General features: G+C 40.9%; 1 protein-coding gene across 1 annotated transcript in view; it reads left to right on the forward strand.

Annotated features, from left to right (window-relative positions):
• Positions 1-25,086, forward strand: part of LOC122790683 (LIM domain transcription factor LMO4-A) — a 139,497-nt gene that overhangs the window by 52,161 nt on the left and 62,250 nt on the right. The window lies entirely within an intron of this gene.

Here is a 25,086-nt window from a genome sequence, read left to right on the forward strand (position 1 = left end):
GTGAGAGTGTGGCTGTGTTGATGCTGACAACTGTTCATGCAGACAGGCACGTCTACTACACCTACCACATAGATACCGTATCCCTGTTGCAGATGTCACTCACCATCACATATATGTTCTGAGGGCTCCCCAACATGTAACCTATGTGGCGCATTCACTAACTGCATGGACATGTGATAGCACTACATAGTCGTCAGGGGGTTGATACCCTGTAGTGGTAGGCGTGTGGCACAAACATGCTTAAGTTTTACTCTCCCACCCCTCCCTGGCTTTTCTGTGCCTCTGTCTGCCTCTCTCACTCCCTATCTGGTGGATGTGGACACTTACACCTGCATTGCTTAGGCAGCAGCATGTCTATTTTAAGTGATGCTCAGGATCAGTTGATGGCCTCTGCAAGAATTGCAGCCCTCCTCTAGCTGATTGCATGTGGAACAGCTGTGGTAACATTCCCATAGCCAATTGCATGGAAACACACACCAATTTCTAGGAACATCATGTTGGTGTTGGGCCTTTCATTCACTGTGAGCAGTAACACGATCTGTTTTTTGGCAAACAGCATATCAGATGGATTGGAGATTTACCTATAACAACATACACTGTGGAAACAGGCCAACACACAAGAGGTGGATATGCCTGACCTGACTACAGACTGTAAGTGCTGCTATACTGCATTTGGAGTAATGTTGGTTTAATAGGGTGTGTGTGGATATGGCTATCCTACATGTTTTCATACCTGCCATGTCAGTGCTATGTTTATGAGGGAACACCCATCTGTATGGCCATCGGCAGACTGGCCAGTGTGTGGTGCCTTTTGTTTCAGGTGTTACCCACAGAGCACCTATCTGTGAACTGCAGAAAGTAGTGTGAGGATTGCAGTCTGTAGATGGTGACAGCCATGAGAGTTACTGACTTCATACCCCTCATGGACATATGTTGCAACAAACCCAGTTACAACAGTAAATGTATGAGGTTATCACAGCAACATGTCAATATTGGCCCTATGTATGTGCCTCAAACCATAACCCTGTCAACCTTTGTACATATGTCATGCAGTAAGGGGTGCATATGTGCTGTACACCATAATTAGTGACATCATATCTGATAACAAAACAATGAGATATCAGGCTGCTACATGTTATGTATAGTAGGGGTTATATTTGATGACATAACCTTGACATTCTGTGCTTGTGTGCACAGTACTGAGGTCTGTGTACTTATGGTTATTGTCGGCAGTGTGTGTATTGTTAATATGTACCTTGGCCTGTGTACAGACTGTGGTAGATGTCATTGTTCTTGGTTCTGTTCTATCTCATGTTACATGATGCTCCACTGTATGTTACCCTATTGGCTGACATGTTTGTAGGGCCATACACACACATGTCCCATACCAAGACAGGCATCAGAAAACATTGTGTATCTGCCCAGTATATGTAGGGTTAGTGTGTGAGTAGCACATGAGGTTGACGTTGAACAGATAGTACATATACTGTAATAATACGCTAGCATACCATATGTGGCTGTGGCTGTCTTCACATTGGTTGTGGTTATGCACTTTCACACAGGTGTATGTTACTCTGTGCTGTGACATGCCTGTAGAGCCTGCTATATATGCAGTTAATGTGCATTCCCCTATAGGAAATGCAGGCCAGTGTTGAGCCGTGCCTGTAGCCTGCACAGTGCTTTGTTACATGCCTAGCAGCTTAGTGTACTCACCCAGTGAGATGTAATGTCCAGATACTTGCCAGATGTACTGCCACTGGGCCACCATAACAGTCATGTATGTCAGACAGAGCAGTGGGATGCTGTACAGATTTATGTCAATATCTAGTAGGTAGTATGTGGCCATGGCATCTCTGTACCAGCGGTTAGTATGTGGCAGGACAGGCAGGGATGTGTGAATGCATAACCTACAGGGGCACATGTATACCAGTAATTACGTGTTATACCCATCTATATGGCTGTTAACATCCACATTGTCAGGATTGGTCTACATGTCTTGCAATAAGGGGTTATGTGTATACCTCTGGACTGTCCAGACTGTGTCAGACTGTCCACATATATTGGCCATTATCCCTGCTGTAGGCCACAGGAGCATTACGTGCTAGCAGTGGTACTGTACTATGATGTCCTTTGGATGTCTGTCAGTAGCCAATGGCGCACATGTTAAAAGCAGATGTGACCTCCCACACGCACCATATCTGTGAAGACACTCCCTACTACAGTAGCAATAGTCTACAAATATACCTGCTATACATACCTGACATCCCCCTGCACTACAAAGTTAGAACTCTAGGGTCGGAGGTAGGGCTACACTCCATGTTCAGGACATATGGTAAGGACATATGTACATATGATTATCCAGATATTTATATAGACATACACATATAAATATCAACATACATAGATGGATATGTATATGTATATGCACATAGCTATACAAATAAACACCAAGATATATACATATACTGAGCAATATATGCCTACGCATATACAGATAGAGATACATATGCACATATACGTATGGATATTTACATATATATTGACAGTAGTAGGTAAATCAGAATAGATATGTATGCACATATAGTTATTGATCTCTACATATACACCAACATAACTAGGCATATCTATACACATAGGATGTGCATACATATATAGCTATATATACATCTAACTATATATACATATATGTATATTTGTATATACATATATATATATGTATATGGGAGCGCTACAGAATCCTGAAAGCCCAAAGTCCTGAAGACCATCAGGGGTGAGCTGCCTTAAGGTATATGGATGTACATTACCAAACTATCCACCTTGGTTAAATGCAGGCCTACTGCCACCTGCCATACAGACTGTTCTGTTTGTCAGTGTGCTTGTGATGGTGGCAGTTGTGCCTTGTTATTTAACAGTTAGATCCCATTATGTCATCTGAGGTCCTTACCCCTAGGGATTGTCTACAGGGTGTAGATAGAGGCTGCTGAATTATACATCTGCATTACTTACTGTTGATTTTTGGTATCCTGTGGCCCAGTCTGTCTTTGCTATTGTACTACTTGATGGCTTTGGCCTGAACAGCAACATTTGTTAACTTTTCCAGACTACTGTATTAGTATAACTGCTTCACAGTTGCATTACTCAGTTTATGTGGATGTCCGAGTCTAAACAGCTATACCACGTGGCATATACAACTGTAATAGTACACAAATAAAGCTTTCCCATTTATGCAAACCTGTGTGTGCTGTTATATCCTTTGATTTCTCTGTGGGTATATGTTGCAGGCAATGATTGTCATTTGTATGGGTGGCTCATACAGTCTCCAGTTGATAAGGTGGTAACTGTAGGAATAGTGGCTGTTCCATATTGTGTGCACCTACTACATATGTATCTTACTATACATATATCTGTGTGTGTATGTGTAGTTACATGTGTATATATATATATATATATATATATATATATATATATATATATATCGGTATCTGCATATATGTGTCTGTGTATATGTATCCTAGGGATGCCCATGTCGTGTCAGGTCCTGGTTATGGGATCTGCAACACTTGGTAGTTTATTGCACAGCTGACATGTTTGGCTGGGGGGTATACCTATTCATACAAGACATATATTGTTTGGGGCCTCTCAACCCCATTAACGGTGCATGTGGACATATATGTTTTTTTTTTACCCATTGTTATCTACAGATGTATGTTCGTATATATATATATATATATATATATATATATATATATATATATATATATATATCTGCTTACATATATATAACTTGCTGTATATATTTATTTTATTTATTTTTATTTTACATTTGTTGACCAAGATAGTCTGACTGGATGCATGTCCATTTTCAGCGGAGGCCAAGGGAGAAAAGCTCCAAGGGTAAGCAGATACAGCATTACATAATACCAGCATTACATATTACAAACAGACTATTTACAGAGATTACATAAGTAAGCAAGTTAAACAAGTTCCACAGGTTAGAGTTAATCCCGAGCGTAAATCAGGATTAAATTAAATTACACAGTAAGATGGTTAACATATTTTTACTCATTCTAGAGAGAGTTAGCCAGGCTTGATACAGTGACATAGCCAGTTAAGTGACAAATGTTGTTTGAGTCTAGTTTTAAATTGACCTAAGATGGAAACTAAGGTAATATCAGCTGGAAGAAAGTTCCAGGATCTACTTACAGAGTTTGCAAAGTGATAGTCACCGTCTGTGTTATTAATTTTGTTAGTCTCAATTAGTAGTTTGTTAGAGAATCGAAGCGGTCTAGGATTGTTATAGGGGGTGATAACATTTTTAAGTGCAAGAGTGTTGTCCAGATTATAGAGGATTTTATAGGCCATAATCAGTTGGTTATACTGGATTAGGCTGAGTAGTTCAAGCCACCCAAGCTGGTTTAGATTGATGCAATGATGTGTCCTAAATGGCAGCCCAGTGGCAAACCTGGCAATGTGGTTGTAGCAAATTGAGAGTTTGTTAAGAACAGTCTTGTTTAAATTCGAGAGTAGAGGGGATGCATGCAGAATGGTTGAAAGAAGGTGAGAGCGAGCTATGGCATTTTTAGCTGGAGGGGTTAGGAAGGCTTTTATTCTGTAAAGTGACCCTAGGTTTTTATTGATGGTTTTGATAGTTTGGTTAACATGTAGGTTGAATTTTAGATTATTATCTATGATGACACCTAATTTTGTAGAGGGGTCAGGGGAGATTATTGTGCCATCATTTGAATTTATGGTAAAGGTGAAAGCAGTAGACCTACGTGTTGGTGAAAATAACAGCATTTTAGTTTTTTGGGGATTTAGGATCAGACGACGTTCAGAAAGCCAGTTTTCTATTGTATTAAAGGTGGTCTGGGTAGCTGACCACAACAATACTGGAGATGTGGCCAAGCAAATCAGAGTAGAATCATCAGCATATTGGATACAGCTGACTTTTGGGATGACAGTATAAAATTCGTTAATGAAGATGGAGAACAGCAAGGGCCCTAGTATAGAGCCTTGTGGTACTCCAAGGGTGTTAGGTAGAAGGTTAGAGAGTTTGTTCTGCCAGAGGACAGCCTGCTATCGACCATTCAGGTAGGATTGAAACCACTGAAGGGCTCTAGTATCTAGACAGAATGTTTGCAGGGTGTGGATTAAAAGTTGGTGATCAACCATATTGAATGCCTTGGAAAGATCCAAGAAGAGGGCTGAGGATATATAATTATTGTTGCGATTATGGTTTATGGTGTTGGTAAAGGCTAGGAGGGCTGAAGTAGTGCTGAGATGAGGACGGAAGCCATGCTGAGTGTATGCCATAAGGTGATTCTGGATTAGGTGGTGCATGAGTTGTCTATGAATACATTTTTCCATAATCTTTGCAAGTGGAGAGAGTATAGCTATTGGCCTATAATTGGAAAATTCAGTAGAGCTGCCTCCTTTGTGAAGTGGGATTACATAGGATATTTTCCAGATGGTGGGAATTTTAGCTTCTACTATGGTTCGATTGATTAGTATTGAGACGGGGTAAGCAATAGCATCAGCTGCTTTTTGTAGGTACTCGGCAGGGAGTTGATCAGCAGAAAGTGTAGTGGGTTTTAATTTTTTGATTAAGGTACGGATAAGTGAAGTTGTGACTGGTTGGAAGCTGAATGTGAGTAGGTTTCTAGGGGTGCTGCTTTCAGGACCAGGTGAGCTAGGAGGTAGTTGGCTAGCTAGGGCTTGAATTGTCTCAGTAAAGAATCGGTTAAAACTGTCAGAAACATCTTCAGGGGTTTTATCAATAGTAGCAGCAGGGATTGGGGTTGAAGTTTGTCCGGGATGTAGTTGATTATTTAAACCTGCCCAGAACTTCTGAGGGTTATTTTGATTTACTGTCTGTAAATTACAGTAGTATTGTTTTTTGTCTTGTAAAATTGATTTTTTAGTTTTGTTCCTGGATTGCCTGTATTTAATGTGATCTTGGGGGTCTTTAGAAGAACGCCATAAAGCCCATGCTTTGTTTCTAAGGGTAATTTTGAGTTTAGACTCTTTAGAAAGCCATGGCACAGTTTTTGCCGTTGTTTTCTTTGAACAAACAGGTGCATGCAAATTAAGGATCTCAAGGAATTTGTTATTAAAGTATGCTACTACTTCCTCTAAGGGGAGGTGTTTTAGAATAGACCAATTACATGAGTTTAGTTCTTGTTGGAATTTGGCAGGGTCAAAGTTTATATTGTTTCTAACCTTTCTGAGTAAGGGTTGTTGGGAATTAATGGCTTTGTGCTTAATTACATATGTGAGAAGGTGATTGCTTAGGCCATCAGGGAGGGTACCAGAGGTGTACAGTTGGGGGTGACTATTTATGAGTACCCAGTAAATATGCTTTCTTTTTGGTTGGGTTTACCTATCCTGGTAGGGGTGGATATGATTTGTGTAAATGCATGCAGGTTAATATGGGTGGTTGGGGATTCTGAGGAACAGGTGCCCCAGTCTGTGTTAAAGTCTCCAGGTAGTAGGGTTTCTTGGGGGATAGACATATAGATGTAGACATATATATCTATAAATGTAGGCATTTGTATGTATATATGTGTGTATATATATATATATATATATATATATATATATATATATATATATATATGTGTGTGTGTGTGTATGTATGTGTGTATATTTCTAGATATTAATATCTATATCTACATATATAGAATATGTTTTATCTATTTAAATATTAATATATATGTGCGCGTGCACACACACACACACACACACACACACACACACACACACACACACACACACACACACACACACAGACACACACATCTACATGTTGAAATACATTTCCTGTACTGTTGAATGACTGGGCTGGAGGATATGTTTGTGAAAACATCAGGGTTATGTATATCTGACATGGCTTAGTGGTAAATCATTTTGGCTACGGTGTGCAGGGTCCTGGGTTCAAGTCTTGCAACGGCTGTTTATTTTGTTGCTGGGCAGAACAAGGGCCATTAGATACAGAGTGATTAAGGCACTTTTGAGCGGGTTTGCATGGGTTGGCGCGAGGGTAAGCAATGAGACCTTTGGATACATATGCTTAGAGAGAGTTAGCTTCAGGATTGCTTAACCTGTGTGCGCATTGCTTACCCCCACGCAAAAGGGTTTAATCCCGCTTACCACTGCTTAAATGTGTTTACTCCCACTTATCCCCACGCTAATTTCTTTAAAAGAAAAGAAAAAAGGGTTCATAGGTTCATAGGTTTATACTAGGCTATCTGCCCTAAGGCATTTATAAGCCTAGCCCAAAGTTTTGTGGCTTACGCCACCCCTTATAAGAAAATATACTGTGCCCATTAGTTTGTTGTGCCTCTGTCCAGCAGTGACACAGAGATGATTCCCGGGGTAAACCTACGATCTCCCATCCACAGGTCAAGATTTCTCTTGAACAGAGCCAGCGAGGTGCTCTGCCTCACATGGACCGGGATTTTATTCCACAGCATAGGGAGTCTCTGAGTGATAAATCTATCCCTCCAGCATGTCCTATTTATATCCGTGCTAAGGTTTAAGTCGCTTGCTCTAGTGGTTTTGGTGGATTTGGATTTTTTGAGGTGGAGCATGTCCATTAATTCCGGGTTGGACATGGCTTTGTATGTCAGGCACATGTCACCTCTGAGCAGACGGTATGCGACTGAATAGAGCTGGAGTTTCTTCAATTTGGCAGCATATGACAGATTTTGGCGTCCCTTTATCCTTTTGGTGAGGAACTTTTGGGGTCTCTCCAATTGCTGCAGATGTCGAGTGAGATACATCCCGAATGGGGCATTGTACTCGATCATTGGTCTGATAAGTGAAGAGTACAGGGGAACAGTGACCTCACTAGATCTGGATGTGAATCCCTTCAAGATCAGGTGGGCAATGTAGAAGGTCTTTCTAACCACTTTAGCAACGTGAGTGTCAAAAGAAAGGCCACTGTCAACCTGGGTCCCCAGGTCCCTGATAACCTCTTCTGTGCTTAGTGGATTGCCACCTATATGGTAGCTTGGGGTTACCTTGTTTTTCCTGAAGGGTATGACTATACATTTTTTGGCTCCATTTTTTGGTTGATAGGAAAGTGGTGAAAAAGGGGCACAAAGAGGGTAAGATATTAGAAGAAATAGGTAGGATTTGCAGGAAGGGTCTGGGGAAGGCCCATAGCTGCCCATTTCTACTACAGCAACTGCTGTGCATATACACTGAATTTGGAGGTAGATTTGGACACTCAAACCCCTGACAGAGGAGTGAGGACAACAGTAATAAGTTGTGATGCCAATTAGACCAGATTACATGTGTCCAGTGGACACATGTGCGAAATGGACAGCTATGTATGGGGCGAGATTTTTTTGGGGAGCAGATTGTCCTTTTTTTTCAGGTGAGAGTGGGATGTTGGAGTGGGGTAGTAGGTATATTTGGGGAGGTGGGTTGGGTAGGTTAACAGTCAAGACAAACAAAACACATACAGGGGCAGTATATGACACATGCGGGGGGTAAACACCTTGATGGGGAGGGGTGTTGGGAAATCGGAAGCCCATGAGCCCCCTAGTGGAAACAGTGGGACTGATGTCCCCACCCATGGGCAGTCACCACTGCCCCTTCACAGCCCCGATGGTGGCTGTGCTGGGGTATGAGTCGCAGAGCCAGACTGACGCTCTAGTTGCAACACATAGCCCTCGAGCTATCGTAGAAGATAACCAAGCTGCTGCTTGAGCTCTCTATGCATCATGACTCCGAACTGGTGATGGGTGACAGGTTCCTGTCCGCTCCCACTCCTGGGGGGGTGAGCCTCATCCCCTGAGGCAGTTTCACCTGAAGGTGGTGCAGGACCAACAGACTGGGAGGTCCCGAGTTGGGCCCCAGACATGCTGGTGCCCAATGCCATGGCCAGCTGAGGTGGGACAGGTGGGTCCGTGGGACCGGCCTTCCCAAACGTGCTATAGTGTTTAGATTTCATCTTCATATGTGAGTTAGTAATAGTCAACACATTAACCCAGACACCAGATACGGAACAGTTGCATAGCAAACAGAGCACATGCATATATGGGACCACAGTGGTAATAAGAACAGCATGCAAGTACATTGATGGCACCATACAACCAATGTTGGAATATTTCATTACAGCACATGCATGGGAGCAATTAATATATTTATCAAACAATTGGACATTATCACAACATAGGTGTCATTACATACCAGTTGGGGTGGGTATGTTGATTATTGTTGGAGATATGGTGGGAGGGAGAGAAAGATGTCAATTAACAAATAGTATATTCCTGTAGTCCACATTACTCTCCTAGTCACTGTTGTTATCTGTACCTTACAAGTCTTACTAGGGTTCCTATCAGTTCGTCGAAACTTCAGCAGTTCAAACACCATATGTTCGAACTTTGAAGTTCGAAAACTGATTACCACGAAGCTGCAGAACACCAAATTATTTCCCAGGGAAAGAATTTGGTGGGCCATTTCTGTGGCTTCATGATTTTCAGCACTGTGGTGGGAAGTTATGGGTCAGGTTCAGGTAAGTGTGCAATTGTGCGGACGTTAGGGTTAGGGTGTGGGTTAGGTGAGTTAGGGTTTGGATGCAGATGCAGTGGGTGTGCGATAGTGGCAGACTTTAGGGTTAGGGTGGGGTAGGTGAGTTAGGGTTAGGGTGCAGGTGAGGTGCGTATGCGATAGTGACAGACTTTGGGGTTAGGGTGGGATAGGTGAGTTAAGGTTAGGGCGTGGGTCAGGTTAGTGTGCGATAGTGATGGACCTTAGGGTTAGGGTTTGGGTTAAGGTAAGTGTTTAGATAGTAGTGTATGTACAGTTTAGAGTAGGGTTAGATGTAGGATTTTAAGTGTATGTGTGTGGATTGCTGTTTTTTTTATGTGCTTGTGTTGTGTGTGTGTTTCTTCGATGGTTTTGCACTTTGAGGTTAGAAGTTCGAACATATGATGTCTGAACTTCTCCCGTTTCGTCGAAGTGATACAGACCCATCTTACTACACTACCCTATAGCCTTAGTTTGGACAGTGATATGGCTGTCATCATTGTTATACATGAACTGGTTTATCTGCAGTATACACCTCTTACTTGGTATACCCGTGGAGGGAATGTTTGTTAACACTAACTAACTGTTTCTACACATACTCCCAGATTCCAGGTTGCTGTTGTGCGCTAGCTATCCAGCTCTTTCTGCACATACTCTGGCCATGTGTTGGCCACATGCAGGTATGCTGGGACATATCTAGAATATTGCTCTCTTCAACCTTTAGTGACCTGACACACACATATACATGCTTTCCTACACAGTTATATTATGTAGCACAGTGTGGGTGACAGTGATCAGTGATACATTATTATTCAGAGAAACTGCAACACTCACAATTCCCTACAATACCAGAGTGAACAGTACCAGTACAGGTTATTATGGTCTTTATTTCTCAGCACAATGTTTGTATCTGACGTACCTGTGAGAGCAATGTTTGTTAGCACTACCTGACTGTTGCCACACAAACTTCCAGATTACACATTAGTATTATGCACATACATCTCACTCTGTTACTGTACACACTCTGGTCACAGCTTGACAACATGGGGGTGTAGATAGGACATGTTTGGCTTATTACTCTCCTTACAGTTTTGGGGGTTGCAACAGTGACAGGTTTGTTCCCATGGATGTTTGACAATCACTTGTATTCCCTGTTTGCTGGCTAAACATCTGGGATCATCCCACAGACTTACCAGGGGGACAGGTTGATAGACAACAGATATGGGCCACTTTACTGGACATTCTGGACATATCTGTATAGTTGTGGGGTATGATTCTGTATGCAGAGTACTACCACTGGCAGGATTCGACCCATGGCTGTGTGTGCTAAAAAAACAGCAGTTCACATCTCAATTGCATGTGCTATTCGGGTTTTGTTGTCTGCATTTTCCCTGTTTTCTGTCTATGTGTCTCTCAGTTGTACTAAATGGCCTCTGGGGATTACACCTGTCATATACAGGCATTCCTACACATTCAATTAATGGTGCACAGTGTGGGTAACACTACTTAATACGACAGTACTATTACATGATTGCGAATCTACATTACCATATGACACCAGAGTATACACATGTAGTCCAGCAGTTAGACCTTTATTGTCAGGCTATTACACTTTTATTGACATACAAATGATATGGGACTCTTCCTGCCATATTTTCTAGTGTATGCAGTACTTGCCTTGAACAATACAGGTTTTATACAGGCAATTAATTTACTGCTACTTTTAGTTTTATTTCCAATGACAGTAAATGCATGAATATTACTGACCTGCCTCACATCACAACCTCGCCAGGTGACTGACCTGGGCCTCCTGGTTCATGGCCTGCTCCATTGCAGCTGTGGAGGACATAAGAGGAATATTTAACCATACCTATCCATGATATACTTGAGCTGGCAATTATTACACACATAGTGGGGTGATACTTACACACAGCTGGGACAGCCCCTGCCGTTCTACCCTCTTGGATCCACTCCTCCAAGAGGTCCCCCTAAGCTGCTTCAGGTCAGCATAGTGATGCCTGACCTGCTTACCAGTTAGGGGTATGCCAGTGGCACTGGTGAGGTCACATGTGAGACAGTCCCAGGCCTCCACCTTATATTAGGAGCCCTGGTACTGGCCCTGCAGCAGTCTCTGATCATGGTCTTTGATAAGGAGTCCTGCCATGACTCTGGATTCCTGGATGGACCAGCGCTGTGCTTGAAAGCGCACACCTTCTCCCCTTTCTGCCATTGTGCCTGCAAAGGGAAGCTACAACCAGTTATGAGATGTATTCCCACTTCTTGGGTTTATAGGGCCGATTTCCCACACTTTTCTGTGATTGGCCAGTTTTGAAAAGGCTAGGCTATGGGCAAATCTGCTTACCAAGGGTTGGCATTGTTTAAAGGGGTATAACACTGAGCACATTGAGTTAGCTGGCCTACACATTGCTTACACCTCCTAAGCTGGCCTGTGCAATGCTTAGCATTGCTTACATTAGACCTTGCATTATAAATCCTTTTTGGCATTGAGTTATTATTCATTACACCTTATATGTATACCTGGGATCCATGAGTCATGTGTACGTACACTGTATGGGGTCCTTGTGTTTTATTGGGCACTTCAACACTCTGTTACAATTACACCTGACTTCTGGGCTTACTGATTTACTCCAGTTCACATATTTATGTTATATAGTGGGTTAAGGCACATATGTCTATATACTGATTACTTTCACAGGTTCAGTTTGGTTTTACTATGGTAAAGACTTGTTTGCTGATGCCTCATTCTTCTGTACTTCTATGATGGCTTGGTGGTTAACTTCTGTGACTGTGGTGTATACCGTCCTGGGTTTGAGACCTGCATAGCTGTTTATTTTGTTGCTGGGCAGAACAAGGGCCATTGGACACAGAGTGATTAAAGCACTTTTGAGCAGTTGTAAGTGGGTTTGCGTGGGTTGGCGCGAGGGTAAGCAATGCTAACTTTCTGTTACATATGCTTACAGAGAGTTAGCTTCAGGATTGCTTAACCTGTGTGCGCATTGCTTAGCCCCGCGCAAAAGGGCTCAAGCCCACTTACTACTGCTTAAATATGCTTACTACTGCTTATTGGTTCTTAAACCTGCTTCCTAGTGCTTTATTCATTATGACACTGACACCTCACATGTGCATTTACTGCAGTATTTCATTTCATAAATATATGTTATTTAGTGGGTTATGCAACATAAATATTAGTCATAGCATGCTTTGCCATGGAAAATGGAATGTGCTGCAGTGGGACTCGAACCGGGAATGCTTGCTTGTAAGGCGAATGCTCTGCCCACTACACTATTGCTATGCTGCTTCATTTGCATATATCTTCCTTCTTATCTTCTTCAGACATTTAAGCTGCATTAACCGTAGCTAAGCGATGGGCATACCCACGCACCTACGGTTAGCTTTAATCGGATTTTAAAATTAAAAAAAATTAAGGGTTTGTTCATTTTATTGGTGATTACTTACTGTTGTACATGAGGGGGAATGTTGGTGGGGATATGCGGACACCTATGAGTGGTCTCACTCATTTCTTACCCCTTTCTGCTGTTCTTCATTGCGGGGGCATGTATATTCTGAAAGCTCTGCTCTCAGACATGCCCCCTGCACTCTTACACGTTCCATGTAAGATTAGAAGCTCAATGTGCCAATTAAAATAAAATACACTACAAAAAAAAAAAAACATTTTGCAAAGGGGAAATCCTCACAACCCCCTTTACTTTATTATCCTGTCTTCAGCATCACTGCATCTCAGAGAAGGTGAGATCGGTAACAGAGACGGAATAGCTGTATCAGTCATTCTTCTGTACAATGTGATCTAAGTAAACATTAAGAACCACATTCAGGCAAATGCAAACCACCTTTATGCAGAGCAAGCCACAAAAACAAAAATAGCTACTTCCCTGAAACGTAAAGCTTGATTATTAGAAATTTAGAGTAAGTGACAAGATTCTGTTACGTTGAATTATTTGTGCCTTGCCAGTACCCACCCTAAGGCTATATGACCCCTCCTTTGAGGAGAGTAGGACCTGGCAAGTCCAAGAGGAATTTGTGAATATCCATGAATATGTCCAGGTCCCTTTTGCCAGAAAATAGTGTATCCCATATCTTAATCTGCAGTGGGACTCTGATCCAACTGCGGTGGTGGTGCTGCAGTAGCATTGTCGCCTCACAGTAAGATGTTGCCCTGTTCGATTCTCAGCTAAAGCGTCTTCTGTGTGGAGACATGCGTGAATGGGCATTCCTTCGTTGAAGGTTGTGCGTCAGGGCTGGCAACTTGGTACGTAAAAATTTACTGCCAATCATTAGTGGACCGGAGTTCCACTGTGGCGACCCCTAACCGGGAAAAGCCGAAAGATACAACAAATGGGACTCTGATCCAGAGATGGGGTGTGGGGAGTTGGTGATTGCGTAATAGACCTCTCTCTGTCTCCACTGCATTTTATTTCTCTGCTGGTAATGATTTAGATCCCTGTATCTGGTGGTATTGGTGGGACTATTTGATTTGTGGAGACACAAGAAATCTAGAACCACTGAGCCAATAATAGCATGGAAAGCAAGGCATAGCTATTCCCTCAGGAGTGTATAGCACACTGAATAAAGGGCCAATGCTTCCAGTCTTTTCTGGTAGCATAGAGTTTTTAAAGTATCATCTTCTTAGCTAAGACTCTTAGTGAAGAACTTCTAGGACCTTGCTAGCTCTTTGTTATGTCTATAAAGATACATCCCAAAGGGGGCATTATATTCTATAATTTACCTAATCAATGCTGATTATAAGGGGTTAAAGACCTCTTTAGATCTAAATTAGATTCACTTGGCAACTAACTTTGCTAAATAGAACTTGCTATCTATTATTTTTACCTTATGATCAAAGGAGAGGAAATTATCAACCCAAGTTTCAAAGTCACTAACGGCATTCTCATTTTGAAGTGGAGTATTGTCTATGCTGCACGCTGGGGGTGGGGTTGTCTACCAAATATGAGAATATTGCACTTTTTTGCATTTAATCTGAGCCCATGTTTAGCCCCACCAACTAATAATGAGTGTAAGTTCTTAATGAAGGGATTGAGCATCAGTGAAGGATGTGACAATGACTCCCAGTCATCTGCAGACTTGGCTAGCCAGAGGTCTTGGTTCATATTCTGTAGATCAGAAAAGTAAATGCTGAACAAAGGAGGTCCTAGCAGTGAGCCCTGTGGAACACCACTGGTCACCTTTACACACTCTGATGAGGCACCAAACACTTGCACTGTGTGGGTTCTGTCTTTTAGCCAAATTGATATATATCTTACCATAAAGGAGCTATTTGTATTGATTTAAGCTTACCAACTATCCTAGCATAGAGAGATGGTGTCAAATGCCTTAGCAGATTAAGGTACACCATGTAGACAGCATAATGGCTGCCAATACCCTTTGTAAACTTTTGAAGGGTTTAACCAAAGTCATTATACAGGATCTACCCTTGACAAAGCCAAACTGATGTGGGTCTATTTTGATGAGATTTTTGATACCACAATTTAACAGATCAGTGATAATTTGTTCCATGACTTTGCAAATGAGACTCATCAGGCTGACAGGCCTATAATTCCTGGGGTCAGTGGTGAGGCCACTCTAGTGGAGTGGTATCACTACTGTTGTACGACAATCCTCAGGGACAAAGCCAATGGCTAAACTCAGGTTAAATATTTTAAGGAGCAGCTCTACCAGGACTTGTTTAGAACTGTTTGCTAAACAACCATGTTTTATTATCAGGTCCCATGGAGCAAGTATTCTTGGTGTTAGAAAGCACTTTAAGTACATGTTCTTTACTTCGGATTGTTTTTGAGAGATTTGGTGATAAGTGGATTTTGGATAGTCATTTCTGTGATAACAATTGCACTGAATTTATTTTCTAGGGATCTGGAGCAGACATGGTTGCTAGGATCAGTGGTAGCTATATTGGCACCCAGTAGTACATCCATGATGATACTAGCAAATGTCCGCTATGGCAATGCTTGAGGGCCAGATGCACGATGCACAGTGTGCCATTGCAAGTAAGGCTTTTACAGATGGCACACATGGTTTCAGAGGTACTAAATCACTGATACCTCTGTCCATGGCTGTCTCCAACCCTATGCATGGACACTCCTATGGACATGGCTGATGGTCTTCTGGCTCTGCTACTGAGACACCCAACCAGGTGTTCCATTCTGAAACCTACTGTTCCAAGTCATCCCACTCTTCTTCTCATCTGAAACATGTAGCCATGGCCATTTGCAGATTCACGGATATTGACAGTCCTAACATAGGGGCCACTGTAAAGTTTCTGCCCATGGTCCTATGGTGCTACATTATCCATCAGACAAGACCTATCCAGTCCTGATATCATAGGGTCACACAATATATTTGGTCTGCATTCATCACATGGAAGCTCCACCCTGACAATGAAGGATGTGATCCCTGAAATCATCCAATTTCTTAGCCACTTATGTAACTACCACATCCACTTCTCATAACCCAACACCTATGGTAGATTGTTGACCCTGTCACTGTGCCCCAGCTATCTATTCAAATGGTGATGTCCTTGCCCTGCCCATCCCACTGGCTGTGTGTGCATGGTAATGAGTAATATACAGCATGGCTAGTCTGTGCATTGTACTCATGGCCAGTCTGTGCATTGTAATAATGGCCGGTCAGTGCATTGTACTACATAGCTTTGATGTGTTCATGCATTCATCTTTTTTGTTGTGCGCTGTCCATTTTGTGACCTGTAGATTTGAAATAGGTGCTGCTTCTTTGCCACTGTCACTACATATTGTGTCTGATTTTAACTCACATGGAGTACTGCTGCAGATGGGTACTCCCAAGATGTTCATCTGACTGCTGCTCTGCTGCTTCCACAAGTCTGCCTAGCAGTATTATGATGTCACTGCTTGTAACACCATATTGGCACAAATGGCAAATTTCTTACTGCACTGGTGCATCCTGCATTACACCACCAGATGTATCCAAGCATCAGAATGGATCATTCTGATGCATACTGCATTACACCACCAGATGTATCAAAGCATCAGAAGGGATCCTTCTGGTGCATCCTGCATTACACCACCAGATGTATCCAAGCATCAGAAGTGCTCCTTCTGGTGCATCCTGCATTACACTACCAGATGTATCCAAGCATCAGAAGTGCTCCTTCGGGTGCATCCTGCATTACACCACCAGATGTATCAAAGCATCAGAAGGGATCCTTCTGGTGCATCCTGCATTACACCACCAGATGTATCCAAGCATCAGAATGGATCATTCTGATGCATACTGCATTATACCACCAGATGTATCAAAGCATAATGAAGGGATCCTTCTGGTGCATCCTGCATTACACCGCCAGATGTATCCAAGCATCAGAAGTGCTCCTTCTGGTGCATCCTGCATTACACCACCAAATGTATCCAAGCATCAGAAGTGCTCCTTCTGGTGCATCCTGCATTACACCACCAGATGTATCCAAGCATCAGAAGTGATCCTTCTGGTGCATCCTGCATCACACCACCAGATGTATCCAAGCATCAGAAGTGCTCCTTCTGGTGTATCCTGCATTACACCACCAATGTATCCAAGCATCAGAAGTGCTCCTTCTGGTGTATCCTGCATTACACCACCAATGTATCCAAGCATCAGAAGTGCTCCTTCTGGTGTATCCTGCATTACCCCACCAGATGTATCCAAGCATCAGAAGGGATCATTCTGGTGTATCCTGCATTACACCACCAGATGTATCCAAGCATCAGAAGTGCTCCTTCTGGTGTATCCTGCATTACACCACCAGATGTATCCAAGCATCAGAAGTGTTCCTTCTGGTGTATCCTGCATTACACCACCAATTTATCCAAGCATCAGAAGTGCTCCTTCTGGTGTATCCTGCATTACACCACCAATGTTTCCAAGCATCAGAAGTGATCCTTCTGGTGCATCCTGCATTACACCACCAGATGTATCCGAGCATCAGGGATCCTTTTGGTGTATCCTGCATTACCCCACCAGATGTATCCAAGCATCAGAATGGATCATTCTGATGCATACTGCATTACACCACCAGATGTATCAAAGCATCAGAAGGAATCCTTCTGGTGCATCCTGCATTACACCACCAGATATATCCAAGCATCAGAATGGATCCTTCTGGTGCATCCTGCATTACACCACCAGATGTATCCAAGCATCAGAAGAGATCCTTCTGGTGCATCCTGCATTACACCACCAGATGTATCCAAGCATCAGAAGGGATCCTTCTCAACTCTGAACACATGTTTAATGGTGTTCTGCTTCTCTGACAGAGATATTGTATTCCATCTCTGTAATGATCTGCAGGCTTTGGATGGGGATCAGCTATGGTTCCAAGGCATATGCTGTCTTGCACTACCAGCAGCATATAACAGTGGACATCATTATGAGTGGCCTGCTTCCTACATCCATGGGAACAGCATATGGAGGAATCTGCATCTGGCAATGCATGCATGTACTTGCTAGAGAGCCCTATGGAAAATCACTTCTCATGAACCACTAGTAAAGGTCACTTGCATATTAGAATCATAGGAACTACCTGGATGGCACACAGGCACATTATAGATACTATACACTGCACATCACCTGGCAGTTGATGGACAGGAAGCCCCCCTGAATTATATGCTCAACATATGTGGAGCAGATGGGACGTTGATGGTAACATTGGTGCAATCTATGGCCCTCTAGTCCTCAGGGAAGTGGCCTATGTCAATGAATGTCCACACAATATGTGGTTCTTTCCTCTGCTGTCCATCAAAACCACATGTTCCTCCACATGCTGCAACATCATAGAAAGCAGCTGATGTTGGATTTACAAGGCCAATGTGTAGCAAACTCCTATCATGTCCCCTGTCACATGCTGAGAAGTCCATTAGCAAAAATGAGTAATTCTAACCATACCTTTACGCCCACTGGGATAGACATTCCATGCATCCCCCTTGATTCCATGTGAAGACAGCAAGTCTGTCAACTCCTGTATGGTGTATCCATCCATGCAGTAATGGTTGACAATATTCTGGTCATTGATGTGATGATATACTAGCTGTTGGCAAATCTGTCTGTGACATAGAAGCATGACAATGCCTATCAAGAACACTAGTGCTGAAGATGGTCACTAACACATGCTGATCTGCTAATACTCCTAGCAGCATTATCTGAGAGAAGCCTGCATACATTGGAAAACCCTGGTATTCAGCCTAAATGGTCGAAACAGCTCATTGTGTTAATTTTATGTGCTTCTGAATTACATCATATAGCTTGATTTCATGATTTGCATATGCTTCCAGTCTCGTTAGCATACTGACACTCACTTGCATGCAATGACTGCATATAATGTATGCCACACTATTTTGTTTTCATTAGCGCAATCGTGCATCACGTGTGTCTGAATCACACTTCCCTGTGCATTGCCGCTCACTCTGCACTATTTGCATACTCTGGGCTGTTTAAACAGGCCATAAATGCTGGCAGTAGATGCATGCCTATGTTCTCCAGTTCACTTTCTAATCAGCTTTGTGGAATGCTGTGGAGAATGTCGTATATGTGACAGATTATATTTTATTATTCTTGATTACAAGTGGATTAGTGCGTGGTGATTAACAATAACTCTGATTTGTAACTTTTTCTGTCACAGCTATATGAACTGACTAAAATTAAATGACTTTGTTTTCATTAGAAAAGATACTCCTTACTGCTCATTAAATTGTATTTGTGTCTGAAATACACTTTGTACAGTGAATTACATATCCTGTCTTTTCACTGTGCTGTTATTCACCAGAACATGCATCTTCAAAGCACATGGTGCTTATACAATATTATAATGCAGTCATAACAGCTTCTTCTGAAGATGAACAGCTGCTACATAAAATAATAAATACTCAACATCTTTAGTAAAAATTAAACTTGTTTTTTGAGAATAAGCTAGCTGTAACAACCAGTTTTCATGGTCGCCATTTATAATCTAGCTTCAGTTCAAACAGCTCTTGAAAGGCTTGGAGGCTTTTAATTAACATCCATAATTTTGATGTATCAGCATTAGGAACACTTCTGATTTACTATCACCTATTATCCTGCCATCAGAAAGCATACTTAGTACATGCAGATAAAAAGACAGCTTCCCTCAGTAAAGAGATAGAGAGGATGAAGGTATATGTATACAGATCAGAATCTTGCTTTCTGACGGCACTGTGCATAGAACATACAGAAAACAAGAGTACTTTTCAAGTGCTTTTGTACCCGAGAACTCCAGATGCAATTTCTTGATGCAGAAAAGGTTAAATCAGGCTCTAACAAATAAACTTGAAAAGCAACAAAAATGTGGATTAATTAAAACTGTGATAGCTGTTAGCACGTAGGCATCTGGGTTGGTGTGCACACTCGTAGGCGTATGTGTGTGTGTAAGTGTTTGTGTGCATGTGTTTGTGTGTGTGTAACAGGCCATGCAGCTGCTCAAAATGCCACTTTTGTTACCAAAAGCAATATAAAGAAAGGCTATTACAGTTACATGTACATAGTCTTAAAGAAAGGAGGCAGAGAGGAGATATGATAGAAAAATTTATGATTCTAAAGAGAATGTACAGAGCTGAATTGGATTCATCCTTCAAAAATGAAAAAAAAAATATGAGAATAACGACACTGCTGAAGATATAATGGGAAAAGCTAAGAGGAAATTCAAGGAAGAATTGTTTTACGTAAAGGGTTGAGAATGAGTGGACAACCTTTCTGAAAATGTAGAAGGAATAAAAACAGTGAAAGAATTTAAGAATATTTTGATAAAACAGGAGTAACGTCTGACAATCTGTGGAGGAAAATAAGAAATAAGTTTTTGACTGAGCAGGATCTGCATATATGCTTTCAACAAATATCTCCTTGATACGATGCTTAGCTACATGAATGACATGCACAAGAGACTTAAATTTACCATAGAGACACAGCCAGATTTGCAAGGGTCTGGCACAATTATAATGTGAGGTGTCCCAGAGTGGACTATCCCAGAATTGTGAAATGGGGACTCGGTGTTCAGGTATGGGTCCCCGGTGTATCACTACCATGTCATCATTCATGCTGTGTAGCACAAGTGTGTGTCCATGCAACTAAAACAGTATGCTATATGTATGCGTATGGCAGAAGCCCTACAGTTTGCTGCCAGTGCTTAAACCATTGAAAATAAAAGATTGCCAGTGTCATGTAATGGCAGCCAGGCTCTAAAAACACAAAGCTGTTTGTCTCTCTTTTCCTAGTTTGTGTGATCTATGATCTTGTGTGTGTGTGTGTGTGTGTGTGTGTGTGTATATATATATATATATATATATATATATATATATATATATATATGTGTGTGTGTGTATATATATATATATATATATATATATATATATATATGTGTGTGTGTATATATATATATATATATATATATATGGATCTAGGACACATGCTCGACTACCATGTGTCCGAATCACAAAACATCGAACACACATACACGAAAGCGCTTAACATCGAAAAGCGCTTCCGTGTATGTGTAGTTAAAAAAAAAAATCTACGTTTCTGCAGGGGGGGCTTTGCCCCCCTTCACCCCCCTACTTTAATATTCTCACTCCAAGTTCACACTACAGTGGGGAAAAGGGAATTCTCCCTTACCCACACTGTAGTGCGACAGGCACACATGCACATAAGCGTTTGTTGATGTTAAACGCTTTCATGTATATCTGTTCGGTGTTTTGTGATTCGGACATATGCTAATCGAGCATGTGTCCGGATGCTAGCTATATATATATATATATATATATATATATATATATATATATATATATACACACACACACACACACCCACACAAAACCAAAGTTATAGCATATCAATGAAGGAAGCTGGTGTTTGTAAATAAATCAATGAACATGAAGAAATATATTAGAATTTATTAGTATTGAGCATTTTCATCTCTGATGAGGTCTCAGGCACAGACGGAAGGGCTCAGTACTATTAAATTCTAATATACACGCTTCTTCATGTTCATTCATTTACAAGCACCAGCTTCCTTCATTGTTGCACTATACCTTTGGTTATTAGTTTTTACATATAGCATATGTACATCAACTAGTGCCTTAATGCGTGCGTGTGTGTGTGTGTGTGTGTGTGTGTGTGTGTGTGTGTATATATATATATATATATATATATATATATATATACATACACACACACACACACACACACACATATATATGTATATCAAAAAATAGGGAAAGCCAGTTGTACAGGAATAACAGCATATGACGTGCTCAAATAAACTGTTGTCATAAATACTAATTTATGGTCTGTGTTAAAGATCATCTTGCATTCTTATTAAAAACAAGAAAACAAGATTCTAGTGGGAATATGTATATATATATATATATATATATATATATATATATATATATACACACACACACACACACACACACACACAAACATATATTAATATATTTTTGGGGTGGTCTTGCTCTCTATTTCTGCCATTGGGAGTGTCACTGTTTTGATTAGCAGCATCCAACTTTTAGATGTTTTGGATTTGAATAATCCCATTTTAATTATTCATACTGGACCCATTATGGAGCAGTGCATGATGGCACCCTGATATGGTGAAGTGGATAGCACCCTGTTAATCATAAGATCCAATGACCCATGTTAAAGTAGCACCCTGCTGAGCTACAATCCTGTCTCCAATATTCTCAGTGCTGACAAAATATCAAGCATATTACAAAGTGCCTCTCCCCTCTCCAGACCCCCTTAATTTCACTAGCTTTCTCTGCAGTTATTTATTATTTTTATTTTATTTATTTGCAATTGGTTTACCAGGATAGTCCATTGGGCCAAAGTGAACCCGTTTTCAATGGAGTCCTGGGGAGAAAAGCTCCATAAACAATCAAGGTTACAATATGACGTGGATTATAAGCTTACATGTGTTATAGCACAGTGTTATAGAACAGTTCACATGAATTTTATTTATTTGTCCCATATTTCTGATCATCCTCAGTGTTTTCCCATATTTATACATCAATACCAACAAACCTAACAGCACTCATCTGAGTTTCTGATACATAATAACTGAGCAAATGGCAAAGCCCTTTAAATCTTGGCACCTGAATGATATGAATAAATGAATGTCTGAATTTTGTAGTTAATTCAAACTGATGTTTACTTTGTCTACAACCTCCAGTCTTTGATGCTACACAAAAAGTCTGCACCAAATGCTGCCTTTCTTAACATTTTGGGTGTAGAAGATGGAGAGGAGACACCCGCTACACAAATAGAGGTGTGCTATGTACTTGCTCAGGAGGATAGTAGAGAAGAAGGTAGACAGTGTACCTCCATAAAATGAGTTTATAACTGCATGTGGGTTTGTTTGCCCCCCTTAACCATCGGGGAATGAGTTTCTAATTATTTTCCTAGCATCGCATTTTGATAGGTATCTTCACAAACTATACACAGCTTATCTGATTTGATAGCTGTAGATTCATGCTATACTGTGCATTGCATATAGGCAGACATCCATGTCTGATGTTTACTCAGAACAACCTTTCACAAATGGTACACTTTGCATGGGTCTATCTAGGCAGAATGCATGCTTCTGCAATATATCTGTAAAACACCAACATGGCCAAAAACAACAATGGATGGATTTACAATTAGCACAGGTCAGTACAACAGTTATCGTGGTACACATCCATCTGAGGAGACAAATCTGTTTGATGACAAAGTAAGTGCATTTAAAATCACACTTGACTGCTCTTATCTTTTACAAACGGTACAATATTGCCTATCTTTTTAACTGACATTCCAGCATTCAGAAAATCTGCATGTTATTTGGAGCATGATATTTGAATACCTTTTTGATCCTCTACATGAGAACTTCACATTCTATTTATTGACTATACTTGGTCATCCAGGTTGGCCAGAACTGGGTATTTTCCATTAGAGGGAAAACTAGGGAGAAAAGCTGTATTAACACTAAGTAATCATTCTGTGTGTGATTACAGTAATCTTTAACAAAGACAGCACAAATAGCTTCAAATTCTAACAAGCAAACACTACTCTAATCAGCAGTGCATCTGAGAAATAGGAAACTAATTCTTTTAAGTTTCATATAGGGTTGCCACCTTTTCAAATAGCCAAAGTGGGACATTTTTGCTACAAACATCAGATTTTACAAGCCGACACATACCCGCGGTCAGTACAAAGGTTAGAACTTAACTTTTTTGCCTAAATAAAAGCTTATTCTTGTAGCATTTTAGTTGCTTATTCTGTTTCTTATAACATTTAGGTATTTTAGATAGAGAATAACTGTTTTATGCAACTATTACATAAAATATAGGAAATAATGTTCTAAAATCTCAGGACATTTGCCATTTTTACAATTTTTTGTCAGGACACAACTGCGCAAAGAGGGACTGTCCCTCGCAAAGTGGGACAGGTGGTAACCCTAGTTTCATACCGTGTCCATTCACCCTTTGTCAACAGATCTGCCACTGCCATCCATTCACACATATATAATTATATACATATATATACATCTAAAATATTTTAATTATGTTTATATTTATTAATTTCTAACCCAGTAAGTGCAAAGGTGCAATGGCCCTTTTCCGGTAACACAGAGATTATAAAGTTAATTCAGCGGCATAGGTAACATAAATGGCAAAAAACAATGTTCAGACATTTTGAATGGAACGATAGACAGCAGGGATTACAATAAAAAAGTTTTAAGTTCGTTGAATGCAATCGTAAATAGCATAGAAGGACGAGAATAAACTCGTTTTTTAATGCACTATACTATACCGACTGTAAAACATGGCTCATACAAAGTACGGTATATTCTATATAAAAAAAACAGAATGAAGAGGTCTCTTTTGTGGACAAGTTTCATTTAAATAATTTCATTCAAGGATGCATCGTCACATACCGCTCAACTCTCCAGATTTTTGCAGGATGTCCATATTTGTGCCTCAAAATTTCGGTCTGTTTCTTAGAAAACGTCTGGTTTTCTGACAAATCACTGGGATGAGTTGAGGAATTAAATCACTAAATAATGACATGCATTTGAGTTTTGAACTTGATATCATTTAGAAATTGCATTTTAACACAAACCGTGTCATTCTAGTTACCGTTAAAATTTGTAAAAGCAACATTTAAAATCTGTCCCTAGTTCTGAGCTTTTGTCGCGTCATTAAGTCGGGTTTTGTCCAGATTTCTTAGACTAAGAGGTTGTGATGTACATGCATAATCGGATACTTCTTGTTGGTATGCTGTTGCAGAATGCAGACATACAGCACACTCAAAGTCATGATATTCCTGAGAGATGGTAGGGGAAAAGGAGGAACGTGTGAGCAAAAAGTTTCACCCTTGAAAGGAAATCATCTGTTTCACGTATTCAAACAGAGCAGCATTGTTAAGCATGCAAAAAAAGTTATTCTGAATAATACGTAAACAGCCTGCCTCCACCTCCTCCTTCAGGATTCTATGAGA

Source organism: Protopterus annectens, chromosome 16.part0 (assembly GCF_019279795.1).
Source record: "Protopterus annectens isolate FY-2018-M chromosome 16.part0, PAN1.0, whole genome shotgun sequence".
Classification (NCBI taxonomy): Eukaryota; Metazoa; Chordata; order Ceratodontiformes; family Protopteridae; genus Protopterus; species Protopterus annectens.